We start from the raw sequence: 24519 nt of genomic DNA on the forward strand, positions 1-24519 counted from the left end.
AAGGCCCTCGGGGCCCCACTCCTCCACCTTCCTCCTCTGTCTTCATCCATTCCCTCTTGCTCGCCTTTCCCTCCTGCCCGCGGGACCCAGGCCCAAGCTACTCCTAGTTCTCCCTTCCTCCTCTTCCTCTGGCCAACCCAGCTCATCTGCCAGGTCTCAGCACAAGGCCAGTCCTTCCAAGAGCTACTCTCAGTCTCCCACTCCCCAGGGCGGTGCAGCTTCTGGGTGAAGGGTTTGGGTTCCCGTGCCAGGCCACACCGCGGCTCCAGTCTCCTAGCTGTGGATCTCGAGCAAGTTTTTCCACTTCTTGAGCTTCACTTTCCTCATCTGTAAAGTGGAGAGAACCCGCCACGGGGGACGTGGTGAGGATGCAGCGAGTTACCATCAAGGCCCAGGGCACGGCCAGCCACAGAGTGCGAGCCGGCCTGCGGGAAGCTGGGCCCTCATTATTCACTCTCCTAATACCCCATTCTTTTCCTTCCCAGCACTGGTTACATTTGGTAATTTTGTATGATGTGTGTGGCTGTTTGTTTAAGGACTTCCTCCCCCATGTGGAGTGTAGGCTGCATGTAGGCAGGACCCATGCTCAGCAAAAACTGGATCCCCAGCGCCCGGCACATACAGGGTGCTTGAAAGTGTTCGCAGCATGAGTGAGGGCATGAATGAATGGCGGGTGAGAGGAAGGCTGGACTTTGGCTGGGGAGGGCACAGATGGAGACCCAGTTGGGGGTCTGGCAGGAGCAGAAAAGGCTTCATTATCTTTGGCTAGGGTGGCCTGACTATTACAAGGTGCGTTACCAAGTCTAATCTAGTCCCATCCACAAACCTTAAAGTAACAATAACTGGCTCCACCCTCCCCCAGACCCTGGGCCAGGGGATGTGCCTTTCCCCTGGGAGCTGATCACCCAGGCCAGCAGCCCGCTCTGCACCCCCCGTCCTCGGCACCCTGCAGGCTGAGGTCTCTCCCCACCACAGTGGGAAGGATCCCATAACCAAAGCCACTGTCCACGCTCCCTCCCCCTCACAGCAGCCTGCCAGAGAGCTAACATGGCTACTCTTCCCATTTTACCAGGAGGAAACTGAGGCTGCTAAGTGACTAAGTCAGTCCTGCCCTCCACAGAAATAGCTAAGTAACCAGCCCAGAGCACCCCAGGTGACTGGACGCTGAGCAGAAGGAAGCTTGAGGATCCACTGCCTTGCCGAGCCTTCACTCTGGAGAGTGCTGGGGAGAAAGAGCCTCAGGCTGGAAGGGCCGAAAGAGATGGGCTCAACTCTGACTCCACCCTTATGTGCCCCCATGATGGGTCCCCAGCATTCAGAGTCTCACCCCAACCATCACGCAAGCCCAGAGGGCCTGCACTCCCCAAGCAAGCCACCAGACTGCCGCTGCCTGGCCCCCAGCCACCCCTGGGGGGTATCTTGGCTATTTTTGCCAACCACAAGTGCTGATGGGCAGTTATGATGGTCTTGGATTATTTAGAAATCGGAAATGAGGATTTAATCATCAGTGTTATTCAGGAGTAGCGCCGACCTGCCGCGACCGAGGCTGTGCTGGGCCCCTTCCTTGCACATCTCATAGCCCCGTGGGGTAAGGCTCAGTGTTTCCATCAGGCAAACAGGAAATCTGAGGCTGGAGATATTAAATTGTTGGCCCAAAGTCACCCAACTAGGCAGCGATGGAAGTTGGGGTGTCTTAACTGTCAGTGACTTTAGAATCATTTTCCACTCGTCTGTGCAAATGTAGTTGCTTAGGTTGCCGTAGGGTGAGGGAGGGGTTCGTTCCCTTTCAACAAAATTTTTCTTCTTCAAGGATTAGTCTGGCAGATGTAACGCTCTCAAAATGCGAGCTCTCACTGGGGGGTAAGACAAGTGGTTCCGTGGTGGGTGTCCAGCCCCGGCACCAGGCTCAAGTCGCCTCTGTCAGGGCCCCTGACCTTTGTGCCCATGCTCGGGTGACAGAGATCCCGCCACCTCGGAGCTCACTCCATTCTGGCTGAGCACGCTGGGCTTGCCCTCCCTGGGGCTCCCACGCAGTGTCCCACTTGGGGAGGCAAAAGCGTTCGCCGCGGAGCCAGTGGCCTCGAACCTGTCTCTCATTTTCCGAGGCCAGTTCGCTGCTCTCGTCCCAGGGAGATCATATGTGCTCGAGTAATGGGGCTGTGGTTTCCACTCCAGCCTCTGAAGCCAAACTCCATGGAGTTTCAAATATCCCCAAGGCCTCCGAGGAGGAAGGCCGCTGAGCATGTCTGGGGAAAGGGCTGCATCTGGTCTGCGTTATCCAGTAGCTGCCGCTGCCTCAAACCCTGTCAGGGAATGGGGGCCCGGACCTCAAGGGGAGACCCAGAGGGAGAGGTCTCAGCTCCCTCCTAACCATCCTCCAGCTGTCCCAGCCCTTCCCTTAGGACCGCAAGCTGAGGAGGCCCTTTGCCGACATTGAGAGCAGACATTCCATTTCTCAGGGTGGACGCTGAAGTCGGAGGTGGCACCGGCAGCTTTGCAGCAGGACCATGAGGCATTCGGAGCTTCTAATGTGACACCAACCAAGAGTTCTTTCCACTGCCCCACGCCAGCTGCTTAAAACCTGGCAACTGCAAGGCAGGACCTCCTCTCTGGAGGGGGACGCTGCCTTGCAGCCTTCCCAGCAGCCACGCTGCCTCAAGATGGCACAGGCAGGCAGCTGCTGGAGGCCTGCCTGGGCGGAAGAAGAAATTGGCATTAGGGGTTTACATGACTTCAAGATGAGATGGGGGAAAAAAACACACCAGTGCTGCAAGAAGAAGAAGTGATTCACAGAAGCATGTACTTCCCAAGCCAAGAACAGAAAGGGTTTCTCAAAACACACGCTTTTTGACCTGCAAAAGCTCCTCTCCACCCCAGGCCCATCTTCACACACGGGGCTCAGCCCACACCTCCCGAGCTCCTGCCCAGCCTGGACGTCTCCGCCCCTAGTCCCGTGTTTCCTCCCAGTGGGTTTTCACAACAGCCCCATGTCACAGAAGAGGGAACCAAGGCCTCCCCTCTCTGGGCAGGGCCCCTGTGCCAGGCTGGGGAGCAGCATCACAGGCCTGGTCGTGGGGGGCTGGCTCCTTGCTTCCTTGCACTTCTGAGCCTACGCCAAGGCATGCAAAGAGCGCCCCTCCTGGGGTTTGCTGGCCTTGCTTCCTGGTGCCCCCAGACCTCGGTTCTGGGGCTCCATCCAGGGTCCGGCTGGGAGAGGAGCAGAGAGCAGAATGGTTATGACCTGATTTTGTTTGTGTGCTTGTTCTTTGGCCCCCAAGAAGCCTCCAGGACAAAGTTTTATACAAACAAGAGAGAAAAGGGGTGTATTTTGGGGAAATAAGTTTTCTAATACCTCCCTATCCACACCCAACAACCTAATGATTTAACCTTTTTCAAGTTCAAAAAATTGTGAGCCGTGCTGGAAAAACTTAAGCAATGCTCATTCAATTGTCCTCACTTTCTGGCAAAAAATAGAGGGAAAAAGGAAGAAAGAAAGAATGAAGAAAGAGAGAGGAAGACAGAAGGAAGAAAACAAAAACCAAATGAAAACTTCCTGAGACTCAGAATAGAGAACACAAGCATCAGGAAATGCTGGTGTTGTCCTGTTCAGGTGGCATCTTGGGGATACAGAATTGCGTGGGCTCCTGCTCCACTACAGCGTCCTCTAAGAAAGTGAAGTCAGAGCACATGGCCCAGCCTAGCATTAATTCTCTAAACCTTTGGCTATATATTTTTTATTTTTCCCTACTATGCTTCTGAAACAAAATTAGAAATACTTGAGAAAATTGGCAAAGTAAATTGCAAATATCCCTGCCGTCATATTACAATCGCACACACCATTCAGTGTATTTCTCCCTTCACTTAGTAACAGACCGACAGACCTCCCTTCAAATCCCAGCTCTGGGCAAGTGGCTTCACGCTGCTGTGCCTCAGTTTCCTCATCTATAAAGTGAGGGTAACAGTCATGCCATAAAGAGCATGTGAGAGTATGTGGGAAGAGCCTGGCCTGTAGTAAGTGGCGCATTACCGATTGCAATTATGAATGCTGTCGTCCTGGACGCTGCCTCTCCAGTGCCCCTTGTGAGCTCCAGGGGACTCAGATGACTCCCACACCCTTATTGATTCCATAGCCACCTAGAGGGTGTATGCCCTGGGCTGAGCTCTGCACTGGGTGGCAAGGGCACAGAAATGAATGTGACCAGGTCTTGCCCTCAGTCCAGAGGTCTCAGTCTGGGAAATAAGGTAGACACATAAACCAAAAAGTGACAACCTTGGGTGACAAGGGTGATATGATGGTGGCCACACAGGCAGGTGCTGTGGCCTGAGTCAGGGAGCTACTCAGACTGCAGAGGACACAATAGAGCATCCGGCTCAGGAAAGAAGAGAGAGAGGTTTGTAAAACAGACACATGGGAGGACACTTCAAACACAAGAAAGAGCAAATGTAAATGCCCAGAGGCCTCAGAGAACACGGCCCTTCCTGGGAACGGCAAATCCTTGACTCTGGCTATAGCAGATGATGTTGACAAGAAACAGGGCTGTGGAGTCTCAGGCTTGAATGACACATGGAGAGGTTTGGGGTTCATCTTCATACCAGCAAGAATGCTTTCAGCTGCAAAGAACAGAAAACTCTGATATAACTGGCTTAACAAATAAGTGGTGCAAGATCTCACATGTTAGTGAGAGGAGGGGGCATCCAGGATTGGTTAATTCAGCGGCTCAACCACATCTTCAAGGACCCAGTTAATTCCCTGCCTCTACTCTGCCATCTTCAGTGTGTCAGACAAGCCTCAGACTTGTTCCCTCATGGAACTAAGGTGGCCGCCATGGTTCTGACATCACATGCAGACACTACAATGTCCAGAGGTAGAGGAGTGGCTGTAGCCTGTTCCTTTGATCTCTCCTTTCCTCCCTCTTTCTTTCTCTTTTACAATCAAAAACTATTTCCATCCAGGCAGGAGAGCATTCACCTGTAGCCCCGGCTACTTGGAGGCTGAGGTGGGAGGACTGCTTGAGTCCAGGAGTTCTGGAATGTAGTGCACTATGCTGATCAGGTGTCCGAACTAAGTTTGGCATCAGTATGGTGACCTCTCAGGAGCAGGAAACCAGCAGGTTGCCTAAGAACGGGTGAGTGAAACAGCCCGGGTCAGAAATAGAGCAGATCAGAACTCCTGTGGTGATCAATAATGGGATCGTGTCTGTGAACAGCACTGCATTCCAGCCTGGACAACATAGCAAGACCCCATCTCTTGGGGAAAAAAAAAAAAAGGAAAAAACTGTTTTCAAAATTCTCCCAACTTCCCTCCATTTCTAATAGGCCAGGAGGCATCACAGGCCTGTACCTGAACCAATTTCTAGCAAGAAGAGTAGACTTTCATGATTGGCTGAAACCAGTGAAGTGTCTTCCCTGACACTGGCCCCTCCTAAAGCTCCAGCTGTGGGATAAGGGGGATAAGGGAACAGTGTTGCTGCTCTGCCAGCAGGAGAGCAATGCAGGGGGAACGTGGAAGAGGCAGTGAGCAGTGTTTGGGAAAATCCTGAATGCAATGGAGAGTCATTATTTTCTCTCTTTGTGCCTCAGTTTCCTCAACTATAAAATGGGAATAATAGTACCTACCTCAGGGTCATTTTGCGGATAAAATAACCCTTGTAAAGCCCCTAGAAATAGTGCTTAGCACATATTGACCCATTTGCAAATATCAGCTATCATTACCACCATCATTAAACTACCCTTCTCCTTTACCAAAACTCTCATTCTCCGAGTTTATTAGGTCCCAAGATGAAAACGAATCTAGCAGTGTGACAATTGGGAGGTCTCTTCCTTTCTCTCTGGGCCCCAGCTCCTCATCTCTAAAGTGAGATGATTGGGCCAAGTGACCTCTGCACCCTGCCCTTTCCAGCCTTGATTCTCTCTGGGGTCAATGATGTGCACCAGACCACTCACCAGTCCCGGAACAAACCATGCTTTAGCCACCCTCCAAGTCTTGCTCAGGCCATATTCTCAGCTGGACCCCATCTTTGGGGACCTATCTCTAATGCCCCATCTCAGAGTCCCTTCCCAGCCTCACCCCTCAGCTAAGCCTGCTTCACACTGCACTCCGTGTGCAGGGAGTCAGTGGCCTCTGCCCCACAAGGTTGGTAGATTGGTAAGTGTAAGAGTCTCTTAAACAATGAGCCCTGGAGGGGAACTGATGTTTGAGCTTCTGAGTCTCCACTAACCAGCAGGGGGTGCTGTAGAGCAAGGGCTCAGTACTGTGTTCATTATTCTTACTAATATGAGCAGGGAATGTTTATTGTGGCCTTACCTCTAGCCAGGGAGTATTCTGAGGCACTTTCCATGGAATGTCTTCAAATAAGAAATATCCTTCTAACACCCTACTCACAAGGCAGTTACCATTATTGTCTCTACAGATGAGGGACCTGAGGCTCAGAGAGGTCAAGTGACTGACCCAATGTCACACAGCAGGTGAGTGACGGAGTCAGGATTGTATTACATGTCTGTCAGGCTCCAGAGGCCCTGTTCCCCAAACAAGGACTTGATCTCTGGGGAAATAGGCACCAAAAGCCCACCCCCAGATGTTGCCCAGATGCCAAGTACAGGCTGTGGTCATTGTGTAAGGGAAGAGCTGCCTTGCTGTTTTTTTTTGTTGTTGTTGTTGTTTGTTTGTTTTGTTTGTTTTTAATGAATAGTCTTTATTCTTTAAGAACAGTTTGATTTAGAGAAAAATTAAGCTGAGAATACAGAGTTCCAACATAACTCCAGCCCCCAGTTTCCCCTATATTAACATCTTGCATCAGTGTGGTACATTTGCTGCAATCAATGAACCAATATTGATATATTATTATTAACTAAAGTCCATAGTTTACATTTTTTCTTTCATGGATCATACTTTCGATGTATCCAAAAACTCACTACCAAGCCAAAGTGATCTAGATTTTCTCCTAAGTTATCTTCTGGGAATTTTATACTTTTGTTTTATGTTTAGGTCTGTGATCTACTTTGAGTTAATTTTTATGAAAGATGTAAAGTTCTGTGCCTAGATTCATTTTTTGCATATGGGATGTCCAGTTGTTCCAGCACCATTTGTTGAAAAAGACTATCTTTTCTTTTCCACTGAATTGCTTTGCTGCTTTGTCAAAGATCAGTTGACTATATTTATGTGGGTCTATTTCTGGGTCCTCTGTTCCACTTCGTTGATCCATTTGTCTATTCTTTCATCAATACCACACCTTCTGATGACCATAGCTTTACAGTAAGTTTTGAAGTCGAGTAGTATCAGTTCTCCGACTTTGTTCTTTTTCAGTAATTGTGCTGGCTACTCTGTCCATATCCATGAAATAACTCACTGAAATTTTATTAATAATTGGGGTTGCATTGAATCTACAGAACAAGTTGGGAAGAATTGTTATCTTAACAATACTGAATTTTCCTATCCATGAACATGGAATATCTCTCCATTTCATTTTTTTCTTTTTTTAATGGAAGTTTCTGATTTATTCCAGACAAAATATTAGATTTGCCACCAAGAATCACCTCAAAGCAATCACTGTTGTGGTCATTACCACAGCAGCTGGTACAGTGGAGGCAGGCACGTGCAGGGCCATCAAAATGCCTGAGAGCCAGGGCCAGCCTTAATTCTTCACTTCTGCAGCCTCCTTTGCAACCTTTTCCTTAGCCTTCTCCTTCTTTTCCACCTTCTCCTCCTTCTCCAGCATTGCCACAATCTCAGCCACCTGGCTGGGAGAGATGTGAATGTCTTCTTTGTCCACCAGCTCAGTCATCTTGATGAGGCTGTTGATATTGATCTTGCCATCCTTATTTTTATCCAGTGTTGTGGCCAAGATGATCAGCTTGTTTTCTGGGATGTGTTTGATTTGCTTCATGACACTGATGAGGTCAGTGATCCTCATGAATTTCTCTTCAGCAGGTGAGCCCTCCGCTGGGCCCAGCTTGCCAGCCTTCTGATCCGTCTCCAGCCGCAAGATCAAGGTGTCTATCCGGGGAATCATCTGTTGCACTCTCTTTGTCGGTCTTTTGCTGGCTTTAGATCTTTCCACATATTTTTCCTTGCCGGTCTTTGAAAGTTCCTTCTTTATCTCTTGCAAGTCCTCACTGTAGTCCTGAACATCTTCCTTCAGTAGCTCCAGCTCCTCCTTCTCCTTGGTTAGGGACTTCTTTTGCTCTTTCAGTTTAGAACAGGCATCACTGAGTATGTCAATATCTTCCTTAGTTATTTCCTCTTCCTTCAAGACCTCCAGCACAGGGGCAGTGTCTTTCAGGGCTTCTGATGTCAGGATCACATCAGGCACGTCTGGCTGCTGATCGGCCACTGGCCTCCCAGGGGTGGCTTCTGCCATTTCCTTTGCTGCTTGAGAGAGCTTCTGCAGCTGCTTCTCCCGGTGCTCCTGCTGGATGGCTGCCTCCTCCTGCAGTGTGGCCTCCAACTTAATCTTGTTGTCCACCTGCTCACCCTCAATCTTGGACACATTCACCTGGGCTCCCTTGACCACGATCTCTGGAAGGGTCTTCAAGGTGGATTTGAGCTGGTCAGCAGGGGAGAGGGTGTCTGGGAGGTACATGGCTCGGGACAATAAAAGCAGTGATGTGGGGATCTCCTGATACAGGTGCAGGTCCAGCCACTGCTTCAGCTGCCCCTCAGACGGTCTTCTGTGACTCCAAGGGCCCGCCTGCCTCGAGCCCCACATGCAGACTGCAACTCCCTGACGCTCAGGCTGTCCACTCCTTCCTCAGCAATCAGTTTGTCGTCAGCCTTTATGGACCTCAGCCTCATGGTGAGCTGGAAGCGCAGGAAGTTGTCCACACCAATGGCCTGGAGATCCAACAGCTCACACAGTGCCACCAGCTGGGGCCGTGTTAGGTTATCCAGGGTCAGCTCATCCTCAAATAACTTGGAAAAACGCATGATTTCCTCATTGCTGGGTCTTTCTCCTGTCTCTCGGATGTTCTGGAAAAACGCAGAAAAATCTCTGGTGGCACTCCCCTCGGCTGCCTTGTTCTTCAAGGCCATCTCCTCGAGGGTGTCCTGGAGAAACTTGGCCATCTCCAGCTTCCCCCGCAGCTGCTTCCTCAGCCTCTCCCCATTGATGGACTGGGTTTCAAATGTGGATGGCAACATGGTGGGAAAGAGCTTCACCGCGATGGGCAACAGGAACTCCATGAATGGTACCACGATGAAGACAAGGAGGTGGACCAGGCGGAAGAGGTCAGCACAGACCCGGACAAACTGCCTGTGCTCTCGGCGGGTCAAGGTGTGTCCTCCGAGAATCCTCCTGAGCATGCGCGCGGCGATCTTGGTGTCTGTCCAGAGCAGGCGGAAGCCGTGGTCATAGTGCTTCAGCCCGTCCAGGACCCGCCGCCAGATCGGCCTCACCGGCACCGCCGCGGGGGCGCTGTACACGCGCCCTCCCTCCTCCAGCTTCTTGTTCTTGCCCTTGGGGGGCGTGGGGGGCTTCAGTACGGAGTCATCGCCAAGAGGGGACGAGGAGTGCCAGCAGCGCGCAGGAAGGCCCCGAGGTCCCGCGACAACCAAACATGGCACTGTGGCCACAGCGCACCAATGCTCGGGCCTCGGAGGCCAACCGCTGAGGCGACGGAAGGAAAGGCACACAGGGTGGACGGGAGCGCTGCCGCCAAATGGATCGTGCACACGGCTCACCAGCCTCACGATGTCGGTACAACGGAGACCAGGGCGGGCGCCTGGGCGTGACAACGCTGCAGCAAGACGGACGCCATGGCCGTGTGCCTCCGCCGCTGCTGCTTCCGCCGCCGCCGCTCCACAGCCTAGCGCCTCCGCGGGGCCAGCGCGGACGGTGGACAAACGCGGTTGGCCCTCGTCCAGCTCCAGGACCTGGTACCCGGGCTGCCGAGTCCAGGTGCAGGCTTCTGGGCGCGCACTTCCGGGCACGCACTTCCGGGCACACACTTCCGGCGAGGTGGCGGGAGGGCGGGGAGGAGGAGGGGCAGCCGGGCTGCCTGTCCCTTTGGGCACTTCCGTGCCTGCGCTTTCCGTTTCTTTAGAAATTTGTACCGTGCAACCTCGCTATAATCACTAGTTCCAGTAGGTTTTTTTAAAGTTCTGTGGGATTTTCTTCTTAATCATGTTATCTGTGCATAAGGATAGTTTTATTTCTTCATTCCCAATCTATATACCTTTTATTTCCTTTTCTTGTCTTATTGCATTAGCTAGGATTTCCAGTACCATGTTGGATTGCAGTGGTGAGAGGGGACATCCCTACCTAGTTTTTGATGTTAACAGGAAAATATCTAGTTTTTCACTATTAAGTATGATGTTGGCTGTAGGTTTTGTCAATATTATTTATCAAATTGAGGAAATTCTCCTCTATTCCTATTTTATGAAACGTTTTTATCATCATGAATGAATGTTAGACTTTGTCCCTTTCAATCTATCTGTGCCTTTATGTTTAAAGAGTGGGCTTCTTGTAAACAACATAGTTCTTTTTTAAAAAATTCCCTCTGGCAGTCTGTGTTTTAATTGTTGTATTCATACCATTTGTATTTAAGGTGATTATTGATATAGGATTAGTTGGATTAGTATCTACCATGTAACTGTTTTCAATTTATTGTACTTCTTTCTTTTTTTAATCTTCCCCTTTTTCTGCCTTCTCTGGTTCCATTTTTTCCCCCTCTCTTAGTATATCAATCACCCTTCTTTTTAAATTTTTTTAGTTGTCCTAGAGTTCACAATATACATTTGCAGCTAATCTAAGTCCACTTTCAATAACACTATATCACTTCATGGTACCTTATAGCAGAGTATTCCTAATGCCCCCCTTCCGTTCCTTATAACATTGCTAGTATTCATTTTACTTACGCATATGCTGCAATCACCCAATACATTTGTGTTATTATTACTTTGAACAGTTATCTATTAAATCAATTGAGAATAAGAAAATATAAATTTTTTATTTTATCTTTATTATTTCTTCTCTGATACTCATCCTTTCTTTATAGAGATCCAAGTTTCTGACCTATATAATTTTCCTTCTCTCTGAAGAACTTCTTTTAACATTTCTTGGAAGGCAGACCTACTGGTGACAAATACCCTTAGTTTTTGTTTGTCTGAGAAAGTCTTTATTTCTCTTTCACTTTTAAAGGATAATTTCACTGGATACAGTATTCTAGGTTGATGGGGTTTTTTTTTTTCCTTTCAATGTTTTAAAATTTTCACTCCATCCTCTCCTGGCTTGTATGGTTTCTGATGAGAAGTCTGTTGTAATTCTTCTCCTGTTCCTCTGTGGGCAAGGTATATTTTTCCTCTGATTTTTTTCAAGATTTTCTCTTCATCTTTGGTTTTCTGCAGTTTGAACACAAACTGCTTCAGTGTGAATTTTATGGTGTTTATCCTGCTTGGTGTTCTTTGAGTTTCCAAGATCTGTGGTTTGGTCTTTATCATTAATTTTGGAAAATTCTCAACCATTGTTAACTTCAGATATGTCTTCTGCTTCTTTCCCCCTTTATTCTCCTTCTGGTATTCCCACTAGGCACATGTTACACCTTCAGTAACTGTCCCACAGTTCCTGGATATTCTATTCCCCACCTCTCCCCATCCCCATTCTATTTGTTCTCTTTGCATTTGAGCTTGGGAAGTTTCTATTGGCGTATCTTCCTGCTTACTGATTCTTTCGTTGGCCCATCAAACCCATCAAAGAAATTCTTCGTTTCTTTTGTTTTTGATTTCTCACATTTCCTTTTGACTTTTCTTAGAAATTCCATCTCTCTGCTTACATTACCCATGTGTTCTGCATGTAATCTACTTTTCCCACTAGAGCCCTTAAAATATTAGTAATTATAATTTTAAATCCCCTGTCTGATTAATTCCAAAATCTTTGTGATATCTGACTCTGGTCCTAATGCTTACTTTGTCTCTTCAGACTGTGTGTTTTCTTGACTTTTAGCATGCCTTTTAATTTTTTGTTGAAAGCAAGGCATGATATATTAGGTTATATGAACTGAAATAATTGGGCTTTTAGACTGAGAGGTTATGTTATTCTTGCTAGAAGCTGGTCTGTGTTTAATGTTTGCTGTAGCTGTAGGTGCCAGAAGCTTTGATTTCCTCTAATTTCCTTGTTTTATTCCCGCCCCCATGGTTGTCTTTGGGTTTCCCTATGAATTCCTACTTAAAAAGTCTGTGTCTTGCAGCTCTTTCAGTTGTAATCCACTGTTATTATACTGAAAACTTGTTGTGGTGGGGGTAATAAGATGTTGGGGAGGGGAGGCATTCTACATTCTTATCATTTAATCTTAGTTTTTCAGTTGGCCTGAGTCCCTGGGCTATAACCTTAAGGAGCATTCCTTAGCCCCCTTTGTTCCTCCCCTTAAGTGAGACAGACAGGAAGGATAGAGGGCTGGAGTTGTCTAATGCCCTTCCCTCAGGTCAGATAAGGCTCTGGTACAATAGTTTCCCTGGAGGGTAGACTTTTATTACAGTGGGGGTGTTTCAAAATGGTTATTTTTCCCCCCTCTTTCTGCCTGAAACAAAGAGCTTTTTTCTCTAATCTTCCTCAAGTAACCCTGGTGAGGTTTCTGGAGGTAAAACCTGTTTATTGAGAGGGGTGCTATAACTGGGCCCCTAGAAGTTTTTAGTTTTTAAGCAAGTCCACATTTAGCTTCCGTAAGTTCATCAAACTTACCATTTAAGTGTTCCCAACGGTTACCGGCTCCAGTGGCTCTGCTTCAGGTAAGCTGGTCTTGGCCGTGATTCTCTGGCTTCACCCATCGCCCCAGATTTCACAGTGGCGGTTTGCCCTGTGACCTTAATTCTCTGATGAAAATAAGAAAAGTTGTTGACTTTCAGTTTGTTTGACTATTTTCTTGCTGTGAGGATGAGAGTGACAACTTCCAAGCCCTTTGTAAATCAGAACTGAAACCAAAAATCCCCCTTACTGGGGGTTTAACACATCTGCCTCCCAGTCAGGGGACAGAGGGACAAGGAAACTGTGCTGGGGAAGCAAAGCCAGGAGCAGCCAACCCATGGCAGGTCCATTCGGCAGACCCCACTGCCCTGCAAGAAGGAGGCACCACCCAGGGGAGACCGAGGCCCTAGGGAAGGAGCCACAAGCCACGTCCTCAGGACGCCTCAGGCTCCCTGCTCCTCTGCCAGCCCTGGCCTCTGGACCCCCCTCAAGGGGTGGGGCTGGGTTGTAGTGGAGACGGAGGCATGGGGGCGTGCGAGGGGGGCTGAGGTCAAGCTGGCCAGGCAGACCCCACCAAGCACTAGCTCCACCCCTCGCTGACTGCGAGACCTTGGGCCGGTCATTCCACTTTGGGGCCTCACTCCTCATCTGCAAGATTAGAAAATAACAGCACTTTCCTGGTACAACTGTGGAAAGGAGGCCCATGCCTGGCACTGAGCTGTGCATATCGTGGGTGTCACACAAACACATTTCCCTCTCTCCCCTACAGGCATCATCTCTAACCCAGTGTCCCTGCCATGGCACTGCCTTCCCTGACTCCTCAGAGGTCAGCACCACGCCCTCAGCCCAAGGGCCACCCAGAGGAGAGAAAGAAGGAAGACTGAAATAATCAAGCAGCTAATGTTAATGCAGTTATGTGCCAAGTCCTTACTGTTCTAAGCATTCTATATGTGTATGCTGATTTCATCTGCACCAAAAAATAACGTATGCTGTAAGAAATAGTTACCCCTGTTTTACAGAAAAGGAAAATCAAGCCACAGAGAAGTTTAGCAACTTCCAGGATCACAGTCAGTAAGTGGAAGAGCCTGGGTTAGAACCCAGAGCTCATATTCCAGGAAAAGACCGTAAAGGAAGTGAAGTCCTCACCCTGGGAAGAGGCAGCTCAGTAGGGTGAGAGCATCTACTCACTACAGTAGTTTGGCTGTGGGGTTTTAAGGGCTGGAGGGTGTCTCCAGTGCCCTCACATTCCAGGGTTTACCGAGGGGATGCTTGTGCTCATGAGGGAGCCAGAGCCCCCATTACCTGCAGTAGGAAGGGGCTCAGGGGTCTGCCTCTGTGCCCTGCCCCATGCTCCCTGAACTTAACTGTGCACGCAAATCCCTGGGGATCTTGTGAACGTGCAGATTCGGATTCAGTAAGTCTGGAGTAGGGCCCAGGATTCCGCATTTCTCGCAGGTTCCCGGGCATTGTTGGTGCTGCTGGTCGGTCCAGGACCCATGTTAGCAGAAGCAAGACTCTGCGGGACTATGCATCTCTCCCAGGCCTCGCTCCTCTCCTGTCTCCTCCTGCTTCTCTCACTCCGCTTGCCTCGTTCCCTCGTATTCCCCAGTTCCGAGTGAGGGTTCTCCCCACCCGGCCACCTCTTAGGTAGCAGGACAGCTTGCGAAGGGCATTTAAGGAAAAGCTACCCAGGGAAAGGCCGGGCAGCCACTAAATTAGTTACCCAGCACGGGCCAAATCTATGAGTCCAGCCCAGCATCTCCCATCACCTCTGAGGTCCCAGAACCGTGGCTTCTGGAAAAAAAGCAGCACTTATCACCTGTGAAATGGAGCGGTGATCACAAAACCCGACCTCAAGGGGTTGCCGGGAGGATTAAACGTGTTAGCACGGGTAAGGCAGTCAGCTCAGGGCCCGGCACTCAGGAAGCACTATCGAGCATGGGCTCTCACTGTGCTCAATGACTGTCCAGCAGACGTGGTTTGAAGTGGACTCATGGGTCATTACATGTCGTGGTCCTCAAACTGGAGCGGGCATCAGAATCGCCCGCAGGGCTTGTTAAAACAGATTGCTGGCCCCACTCCCAAGGTTTCTGATTTAGTAGGTCTGTGGAGGGGGTAGGGTGCAAGAATCTGCATTTCTGACAAGTCCCCAGGGACCAACTGGTGCTGGTCCAGGGACCCACTTTGAGAACCTCTGATCTAAGGGCAACTCCCGGCCCTGCCCTGTGAGGACCTTGACGGCCAGTGCTGGCCATGCTAGGCTAGGTCATGTCAGGAGTTAGGACCCTTACCAGCCAGGTGTTCTGGGCTCCAAGGACACCAGAGAAGGGCTCATCTGAGGCCCAAGGCCCTTGTACAGGCCTCTCCCACAGGCTTGCTGCCTCCTGCCTGGCCCAGCGCCCTGGCCCTTGCAAGGCCCCTCCACCCAGCTTTGTTTGCATTCCTGGAGCCTGCGTCAGCCTGGGCAGCAGGCGTGTCTATGCGGGCCGGCCTGGCGCGGGCCTGACGGCTGGCCCTGCGCTGCAGGCCTCCTGGGCTGGGGCCGCCGTGGCCATGCAGGGCTCACTTAGCAGGCCGGTGACTCATGCTTCCTCCCGGATTCCGGGAAATGCCTTCCTGCTGCCGCTGCTGCTGCTCTTTTCTTGTTTAATGAGAAGTTCTCTGCAGACTTCCATGGCAACCTCAGGATGAGAAGGCAGGGGGAGGATAAGGCCAGATCCATTCCCAAGAGGGGCCCCAAGAATTCCTGTCTCGTGCACAGACACACACATGCACGCGTGTGCACACACACATGCCCCATGCACACTCCCACCCTCTCGCCAGTCCCGGCATGAGCCCCCAACCCACCATGGAGCTTTGGTCCATGAGGGCCAGCCCCAGAAATGCTTGCTTTTATTGAAAAGGAATGGCCTCACAAAGGCACGACTGTAGGAAAGGTTGTAATTTGCCCAAATAAAACTTAATTTGATCCATGAAATAGCTGTGGTTTATTGTGTAATAGATGTGCTATGTGTTTCAATTTAATAGAAGCCAATATAATAGGGGGCCAGTGGGGGCCTCCAGAGGCGCCCCCCTTCCTCCACTCACAGTAGGGCCACACAGCCCGCCCTGACGGGGGACCCTCCACCAGGAGAGGCTGGAGAAGGGCTGGCTGAAGACCTCTGGCTCAGACCGTGGAGGCTGGTGGGAGAGACAGCCCAGGGACAGAACGAGTATGAGTGCTTGAAAGAAAAAAAAAAGGAAAGAAATGAAAACCACCCTTTTTCCAAAGCAAGGCTGCGGGTATGTGAGTCTGGGGAGGGGGCTGTGGGGGCTGAGTCACTTTCCTGTCCGCTGCTGGTGTTGGGGGGCCTCTGCCAGGGGCTGGAGGAGAAAGAGGGGTCGGTCTGTCACCTAGGGTGTGTTGCGGGGTCCCTCTGGAAAGCCTTCCGGGATGGTCCCTGGGGCAGCGGGCAGCCGCCTCCGCCCGTAGAGCCTGTGCGTGCAGCCCGTGCCCGGGCTCAGAGGAAAGGCAGTACAGGCCGGGGTTGGGGGAGCCGGGGACAGGGCTCACTCTGGTACGGTGAGGCCCCCAGAGATGGTCCAATTCAGCATCCCCTGCCCCCAGCCTGAGGCCCAGAGAGGGTGAGTTGCACGAGGTCAAACAACCAGAGAGCAGCTCAGCTGGTTCTCGTTCCGTTAACTCACAGTACACACTGGTGCTAGGTGAGGGATCGGGAGTAGGGTGGGATGCCAGGCTGGTTTTACAGACCCCCCTCCCAAGAGTGTTGACGGAATGACAGAGACCAGTAGGGAAGGGAAAGTGGGCATTTCTCTAAGCATGTCCTGTGCATTATCTCATTCAATCCTCATAGCAACTCTGTACGGTAGGTATTGGTGGCCCCATTTTTCAGATGAGGAAACTGAGGCTAGGGTGATGGCTTGTCCAAAATCAGTTACCCCTCGACCCTCTTCTGCCTCCTGTGAGTGGAGACAGTATCCACGTAGCAGCCCCCACTTCCTTTCTGATTCTGGGGCTCTGATCCCTGCACCCAGGTTGCTCCCGATTCATTCTCCCCACTCAGTGCTTTCCTGAAACAGCCCTTTGTTTCCCTCAGTGTGATCTTAGACAAACCTCTGCGCCTCAGTTCTCTCATTTGCAAAATGTGGAGAATTACACGTATCCCACTGAGTCTATTCTGAAGATTAAATGAGATACCATGTGAGAAGCACCAAAGCCAGGCTTGGCATTTAATATTAATAGTAGGTACTCATTGAATCCATCTCTTTCAAATAACCTTTATTGAGAAGACCTTAGGCTAGGCAAGGTCAGGATGTTAGTCTGGGAGGGAGAACGACCTGGATTCGAATTCCAGCTCTGCCGTTTACTTACCAAGTAGCTGCACAGGCACTTATCTTACCACTCTGAGTCTCAATTTTGTCATCCGTAAAATGAGCATAACATTACCCATCATAGGAATGATGGGACAATTAAATGAGATAATAGATGGCACAAAATAGGTGCTCAATGAACAACAGTTGTTATTTCATCATTGTTATTACTACTGTCTTTCTAACCTCTCTTCTGTGGCCTGACCAATTGTGTATGACTGACATGCCCAGTGTGATGCTTCTCCCATAATCTTGCTGTGCTGTTCCCCTCCCTATACCACCCTCCCGGGATTTTTTTAGTCTACCTGTGAAGTGGGGTTTCTGTACTGTGGCTCAGAGAACGCTCTGTATCCCAAGTGCCCCAGAAACAAATCACACATGAAGCCAGTAAGTGAAAGAGAGCAGAAAGCATTTACCCCGGAAGCATTTGCAGGACTCGATCTTCTTTTTTGTTCTTCCAAGGAAGTGTCACCCCATTGCCAAACCCACTATCTGTGGGGCATCAAGAGTAGCCAGAGCCTTATCAGTCAAGACAGGGTCTTCTAGGGACAGCAGCCAGGACGCCTTCTCTGAAAGCCAAATGGAAGATGAAGTGCATCCCACTAGCTTGCCAGGACTGTGGGGTGCTCGTCTCCTCCCATGGCCTTGCCAAACCCCACTGGTGTCCACTGCACCACGGGGAGCCCAGGAGGCCCCATTAGAAAGCTGCAACATGGGGCTGGGATGAGACTGGAGCCCTTGAGGACTGGACTCGTCCAAGGCCATGGGAGACGTGTGTGTGTGTGTCTGTGTGTGTGTACTATTTCCACCATGCCTTATTGACACGTAGCTCCTCGCAGGGGAGCTACAGGGATGAAGGGAGGTGATTAAGGGTGGCAATATACTATCAAATGATACAAATGTGAGGATTCATTTATTTTCATTTGATACAGTCAAATTTCAATTAAACAGAACACTGGCAGTTAGAAATGTTTAATTGAAGTTTAACACCAGATCCTTTTCATTCAACATTTATAGTGGAGAATCTGCTTTTATAATTATAATTTATAATATACTTTAATATAATAAAATAATATATGATCTGTATAGAAAATTTGAAAACTCTGGGAAAGTATAAAAGAAAAAGGGTGCAAAAATCATCCCAATCTCTAGAACCCAGATATATTCACTGGTTATATTTTATATTCGTATATGCATGCATTAATATCATAGTATCAATTTGTGTGCATATATTCAGCACTTTATTATGCCAGGGACTGAATTCAGTGCTTACTGCATTACCTATGTATGTATGTATACATCAAGTATCACATTACAAATATGTAGGCTGATCACTGCTTTTCTGCTGTTCAGCATGGGCGTACCATGTGATAAAGCACACAGGCCAGGCTGTGACTCCAAGCCTTTGCTTATGCTGTGCCCTCTTCCTACAGTGCCCTTCATCCCTCCATTGTTTAATTATCAGAGTCCTTTCTGTTCATTTAAAATAATGATCCTTATGAATATTTAATGTGTTTATTAGGCTATATACATACATGGGCAAAATGGCATGTAGTGCGAATTGCTCCTCCCACCCAGGCCCAGCCACCCTGATCCCCATGAGCTGCATGTCTGTTGTGTGCCTTTGTCGCTTTGACTATATTGGCTTCTCAGGGCTCCCACTCACCTGTCCCTTCCTCTGGGCTTTCCCCTGCCTGGCACAGGTGAACCCTGCCTGCCGGGTCCTCCCCGAAAGCTTGTGCGGCAGCCAGACACCCCGCCTTGTTCCAGCAAATGATCGTTTTTCTATATAATTAAAAATATTCTAAAATATGATATTTTTATTTATAAAAATAACACAGTGTATGGTAAAGAGTCCAGGAAAATGGAAAGTGGAAAGGAAAAAAAACCCAGTCGTGCTTCCATCTCGCCTCCCGCTCCCCAGGCACCATTACCGTTCACAACTGCAGTCAAGTCAACCTCATTTTTAAAGGCTGCATAATATTGTCACAAAGATGTACCATCATTTCTGTAATTCCCTATTATTGGACATTTGGACTGTTTCAGAATTTTTTCTGTTATAGAAAACTGAATATTTCTCAGGAAAGATCCCCAGAGGCAGAATTGCTGGAATAAAGGGCATAAGGCTTTTGATCCACATTGAGAAACTGATTTCCTGAAAGCCACCCCGTTTATAGTCCAATCCACAGGAAAGGAGAACGTGCATTTTGCTCACCAAACTTTATCTCAGCCCCACTGAGCACGACTTTAAAAAAAAAAAAATTTGTCCAAAGTGATAAGGGAAAAATACCATCTCCCTCCTTTAATTGCATATTTTGTTTTCTAATGAGACTAAACATTTTTCCAAATATTCAGTCACGTAAATTTCCCCTTTTGTTGATTTTCTTTTTATAGCCACTGCCCATGTCTTCCTGCTGAGGTTTTTAGATTTTTTTTTTTCTTTTTGATTTTCAAATGCTCTTTACATATTTCTTTTTATTTTAATTCTATTTATGGTGTGTTTTGATGTACAGAAGTTTCCAATTTTAAGTATACAAATATATGCATCTTTTCCTTTATAATTTCTTCCATTACTGCTATGCTTGGAAGAGGCCCTTCCCATCCAGAGATCAGAATCATGAACATTTCATGCTAGTTATTTTATGGTTCCATTGTTTTCACATTTTACAGTCTCATCCATCTGGAATTTATTCTGTTCCATGGTGTGAGGTGAACATGTAGCTATTCTCTTCCTCCCCTGTCCCCTCCACCGGCTCCTCGGTTTCCCCAGCGCCACTTATTTCCTCTCTGGGGGATTTCTGTGAAGAGCAGCAGCTCCAGGCCCCCTGCTGTCACCATCCTAAGACGCTTCAATCCTCCAATGTCACCTTTAACCTGTGTTTACTGAGCCCCGTGCCAGGGCCTCACCTCCCACTGGGGACACAGAAACCAACACCACACAGTTGCCACCCTCAAGCAGCTCCCAGGCTAGGGAGAAAATAGGCCTATAAACAGTCACAATAAAATATGCCAAGGCACATTTGCTGGAACAAGGCGGGGTGTCTGGGTGCTGCGCAAGCTCTCGGGGAGGACCCAGCAGGCAGGGTTCACCTGGGCCAGGCAGGGGAAAGTCTACAGGAAGGGACAGGTGAGTGGGAGCACTGAGAAGCCAATAGAGTCAAGGAAACAAAGGCACACAAGAGGTTGGGTGCAATGGCTCACACCTGTAATCCTAGCACTCTGGGAGGCCGAGGCGGGTGGATCGTTTGAGCTCAGGAATTCGAAATCAGCCTGAGCAAGAGTGAGACCCCATCTCTACTAAAAAATACAAAGAAATTAGCTGGACAACTAAAAATATATAGAAAAAATTAGCTGGGCAGAGTGGAGCATGCCTGTAGTCCCAGCTACTTCGAAGGCTGAGGCAGGAGGATCGCTTGAGCCAAGGAGTTTGAGGTTGCTGTGAGCTAGGCTGATGCCATGGCACTCTAGCCCTGGAAACGGAGTGAGATGCTGTCTCAAAAAAAAAAAAAAAAAGCACACAAGGAACAGGTAGCCCAAGGGGATCAGGGTGGCTGGGCCTGGGTGGGAGGAGCAATTCTTACTATACACCATTTTGTCCATGTGTGTATATCGCCTGATAAACACATTAAATATTCATAAGAATCACTATTTTAAATGAACAGAAAGGAATTTGACAATTAAGCAGTGGAGGGGGGAAGGGCATCCTAGGAAGAGGGAACAGCATAAGCAAAGGCTTGGAGTCACAGCCAGTAAGGCCTATGCAAGGAACATTACTGGTTCAGCCCAGGGAGGGTGGGTGCTGCAGGCCCCGAAGGGCCTTATAGAGCTTGGTCTTGGATGGGCAGCCAATGGGCAGCTTTGTACAAGGGAGTGACTTGGCCACGGCTGCATTTTAGGAAGATCCATCTGGCTGCGTCGTAGAGAGAGGAACAAAAGTAGCTCCTGAGGCAGGTGGAAGGACCCAGGCTGAAACAGCTATGGCTCCGTCACAGAGAGATCACCATGTATCAGAGCCCTGGTGGTCTGGGCTGCCCCTTCCAACCTGGAAGCCCCTCCTGGAAGGAGGCCAGCCTGTGGGCACCTGGCCTTCAGGCACTTTGGGATCCCTCCATAGGGGAGGATTCTGGGTCTTCCTTGGCCAGGCCCTAGCCTCAGTGTGCTTGGTTTCTCGGGGGGTGACAGCCAAAGGTATAAAAAACTAAAGAGCCCTCAAACAACCAGTCTCCGCAGCCAGAGAGCTCAGTCCAAACCCTGACTATCCCTTACCTCCCATGAGAACTCAGGTGAATTACTGAGGTCTTCTGAGCCTCATTTTCCATATCTGTCCAGTGGGACACGAGGGTTAGTGTGCACGTCAGTGTAAGTATTTCATTAGAGAAAGTCTGTGAGGTTCCCGGCACGTGGGCTCCATATATTACATGTCAAGTCCAATCCTACTGCTCTAAATAGGGTGAGGGTTTAAAAGGAGAACCCAGGAAAGGTGCCGCTCACCCCAAAGCCATGTCTGGGACTTCAGGCACAGGAAAGAGCTCAGGAGGGAACCCTGGCCCAGACCCTGACTGGCCCTTTCCACTCTGCTCTTTCCCTCCCGGGCCCTCTAGCAAGCCCCTCATTCTCTCCTGGCCCATGTCTCAGACACATCAATGTCCACAACTGGACAACTTCCCGTTTTCCAAAGCACCTTTCTGCTCCTGAACTCATTTGGTCTTTACAACCCCGCTGTTGAACAAAGCAGGTCTTAGACCCATTTCACAGATAAGACAACTGAAACCACCATATGGAGAGGGAGTGGTAGGGGGCCCACAGGCTGCTCCATGCTCCCTCGGCCTTCTAAGCCTCCCAAGTGTGGTGTCCAGAACCAAGAGAGGTGAACTGCCACAAGCCAGGGACTGTGAGGCCCACGAAAAAATTCTTGCACCTTGAAGGAGGGAAAGCTAAGGAGGCAGAACTTAGCACTAGAACAGGAGTCAGGCAGACCTAATCGCAACCCAGTGCTGCCACTGGCTGTGTGACCTTAGGCAACGGCCTGACTTCTCTGAGCTTTTGCTTCTCTGTAAAGCAGGCATCATCCCACAGAAACAGAAGCATTAGCGTGAGCATGAAATGAGAGACCTGATGGTGAGTTAGTTATCTCTGACTGTGAAACAAATTATGTGTTTTTGGAGAGCGAAGAGCAATTAGTCCAATCTGTCCTGTTTGTCCACATCCCCAGTTGGGTCGCATTTGTCAGGCCCTGGGATGACTGAATGCTGGGAGTAGGGCAGATATCCAGGGGTGTTGGAAGGTGTTTGGCATGGGAGGTGCAGGAGCTGGGGCTATCTCTTACTATTAAGATTTCCCATAACTTCTCAGTTTTTCAGAAAGGTTAAGAAAAATGACAGTCAGATGATGGTCAGAGCCGTCTGGTGGCGGGGGGCGGTGCCCAACACAGCAGCCAGCTAAAGTTAAGGCACCTGCAACAGTTTCAGAGAGCTGCACCAGGGCCCGTGCCATCGCCAGGAAGGCTCCTGCGATCTAAGGCGTTCGCTTCCCAGGTGCTGGAGTGTTGCTCTTCCTCTATCAGCACAAAAGCAGTGTGTTCCTTTCCAGTGCCTATAACCTCACCTTTTTCCCAATCATGACCTACTTATAGCCAGACTTTTCTTCCAGAGGGGACAGGTATAAGAACAACAGGATATTTTTATAAAATTTAACCAGAATTCAGTCTGAATCCCCAAGATACCCTTTTAGTCAGACTGCCAACTATAGTATGTATCAACCAGGCTGGCCATTCAGGGAAAGTAAGAAGTATTAACATAAGGCCCAGGATTTTTTAGGGCAAAATCTCAAATTTTCAAAATTGGTCTATGTATAAACCCCACCCCTTTCATCTTGGTCATTGCCCAGGAAATGGCCAAGAGTAGATGTTTCCTTTCTGGGGACAGCCACAATCAGTGACCAGACTGCCTTACTGAGGTATGTAGACTAGGAGAAAGTAAGAGAGAGAGTTGGAAACTTTGACCCAAGTTTTTGAGGGAGCCGTTTCAACCCCCAACAATACTATCCCTGTGGATGACAGGGAGCATGGAGAGTCATTGAATACCTTGATGGTCAGCCCATTGTTGAGTTTTGTGATCAAAGGCACACCATTATCGGACTGTAAATGGTCCAGAAAGCTGAAAACATGACACAGATTAGTTTCAAGGACCACAATGTTGCGACTGGAATTGGCTGATCAGACTGGAACGGCAGCACCATAACCTGAAAAAGTATCAAAAGCAGAGAGGCAACCAACAATAGCCACCAGGCAGGGTCAGAGGTCCAAGGCAGTCGATCTGGCATAAGGAGGCAGAGGCCATGCCTGCCGAGAGATACCCAGGTCAGCTTTCGGCAGGAGTCACCGTCTGGCACGCAATGGCAGAAGCACGGATTCCCTTACTTCGTCCAGGTCCACGAGGTAGGGGTGTTGCCATGTGCATCAGAGAGCAGACCCTGATGATGCGCACCTACAGGAGTGACCCAGGCAGTCCAGTCCAGTTAGCAGCCCCAGTCGTTCCCCCAGGCTGTGACCCCAAAGGAGGATGTCTTTAATCTACCAGCCTCTAGCTTTCCAAGTGGCAGATGAAACAGCCAAGCCATTGGCCATGCCCAAGAGTCAGTAAAAATATCACAGGCTCCATCCAGGGCAGCGTTGGCCAGGGCAGTGAGAACAGCGTGAAGTTCTGCCCACCAAGCAAAGTGACCACACTCATTTCAGTCCTGCAGAGCCGGCGCTAAGGTTGAACAGCCATGGCAGCCCGGGGGACACCATGTGGGCCCAGCTGGACCATCAGTAAACGTGGCCGAGGCACGTAGAGGAAGCTCTGCGAACCGAGGTCCACACTGAGCCAGCAGCTTTGCTTTGGTGGGGGGCGGAGTGTGGGACAGTTTTCCCCAGAGGGACGTGAAGCCAAGCTGCTGCTGGGACAGGGCCAGCATGCTCTTGGGCGCAGTTTCCATGGGACGACGGGAACTTGTTGGGACCCTCCCACCTTGTCAGTCACTGAGTCTAAGTTGACCCACCCCAAATGGCACTATCAGGCCACATTGTCACAACGCCTGTGTTGGTTAAGTGTTCAATTTCAGTAAGAGCTGGTCTCAAGCTAATAGCTGCTTTCAAAAAGAGTGTACCCGGTAGTCATGTCAGGGAAGACATGACCCCCAAACCCCAACGGTGCCTCTGTGTGGAGGACGCCTCCCTTTAGCCAGAGGCTTCCATCAGCAAAATCATCTGTCGCTCATCACTCTCATAGCTCAAAGGGGTCACTAGGGTTGTGGGGGCCCCAAAGGTATCAGCACTTCTCTATGGGTGGCTTTTCCCCATTGAGAACCTCCCATGGCTCTTATGGGACAGGAAAGTACAAGTGCATAATCAGCCCATCAGTCATTTAGATGCAGAAGTCACAACAGCAGTACATTGACATGGCCCAAAGGATTGTGTTAGTGTCCCCTCCCC

General features: G+C 49.4%; 1 pseudogene; it reads right to left on the bottom strand.

The window, feature by feature from the left end:
- Positions 1–7631: 7631 nt before the first annotated feature.
- On the bottom strand, positions 7632–24023 carry LOC138397859 (mitochondrial proton/calcium exchanger protein pseudogene; annotated as a pseudogene).
- Positions 24024–24519: the final 496 nt, after the last annotated feature.

The sequence above is a fragment of the Eulemur rufifrons genome, chromosome 2 (assembly GCF_041146395.1).
Source record: "Eulemur rufifrons isolate Redbay chromosome 2, OSU_ERuf_1, whole genome shotgun sequence".
Taxonomy (NCBI): Eukaryota; Metazoa; Chordata; class Mammalia; order Primates; family Lemuridae; genus Eulemur; species Eulemur rufifrons.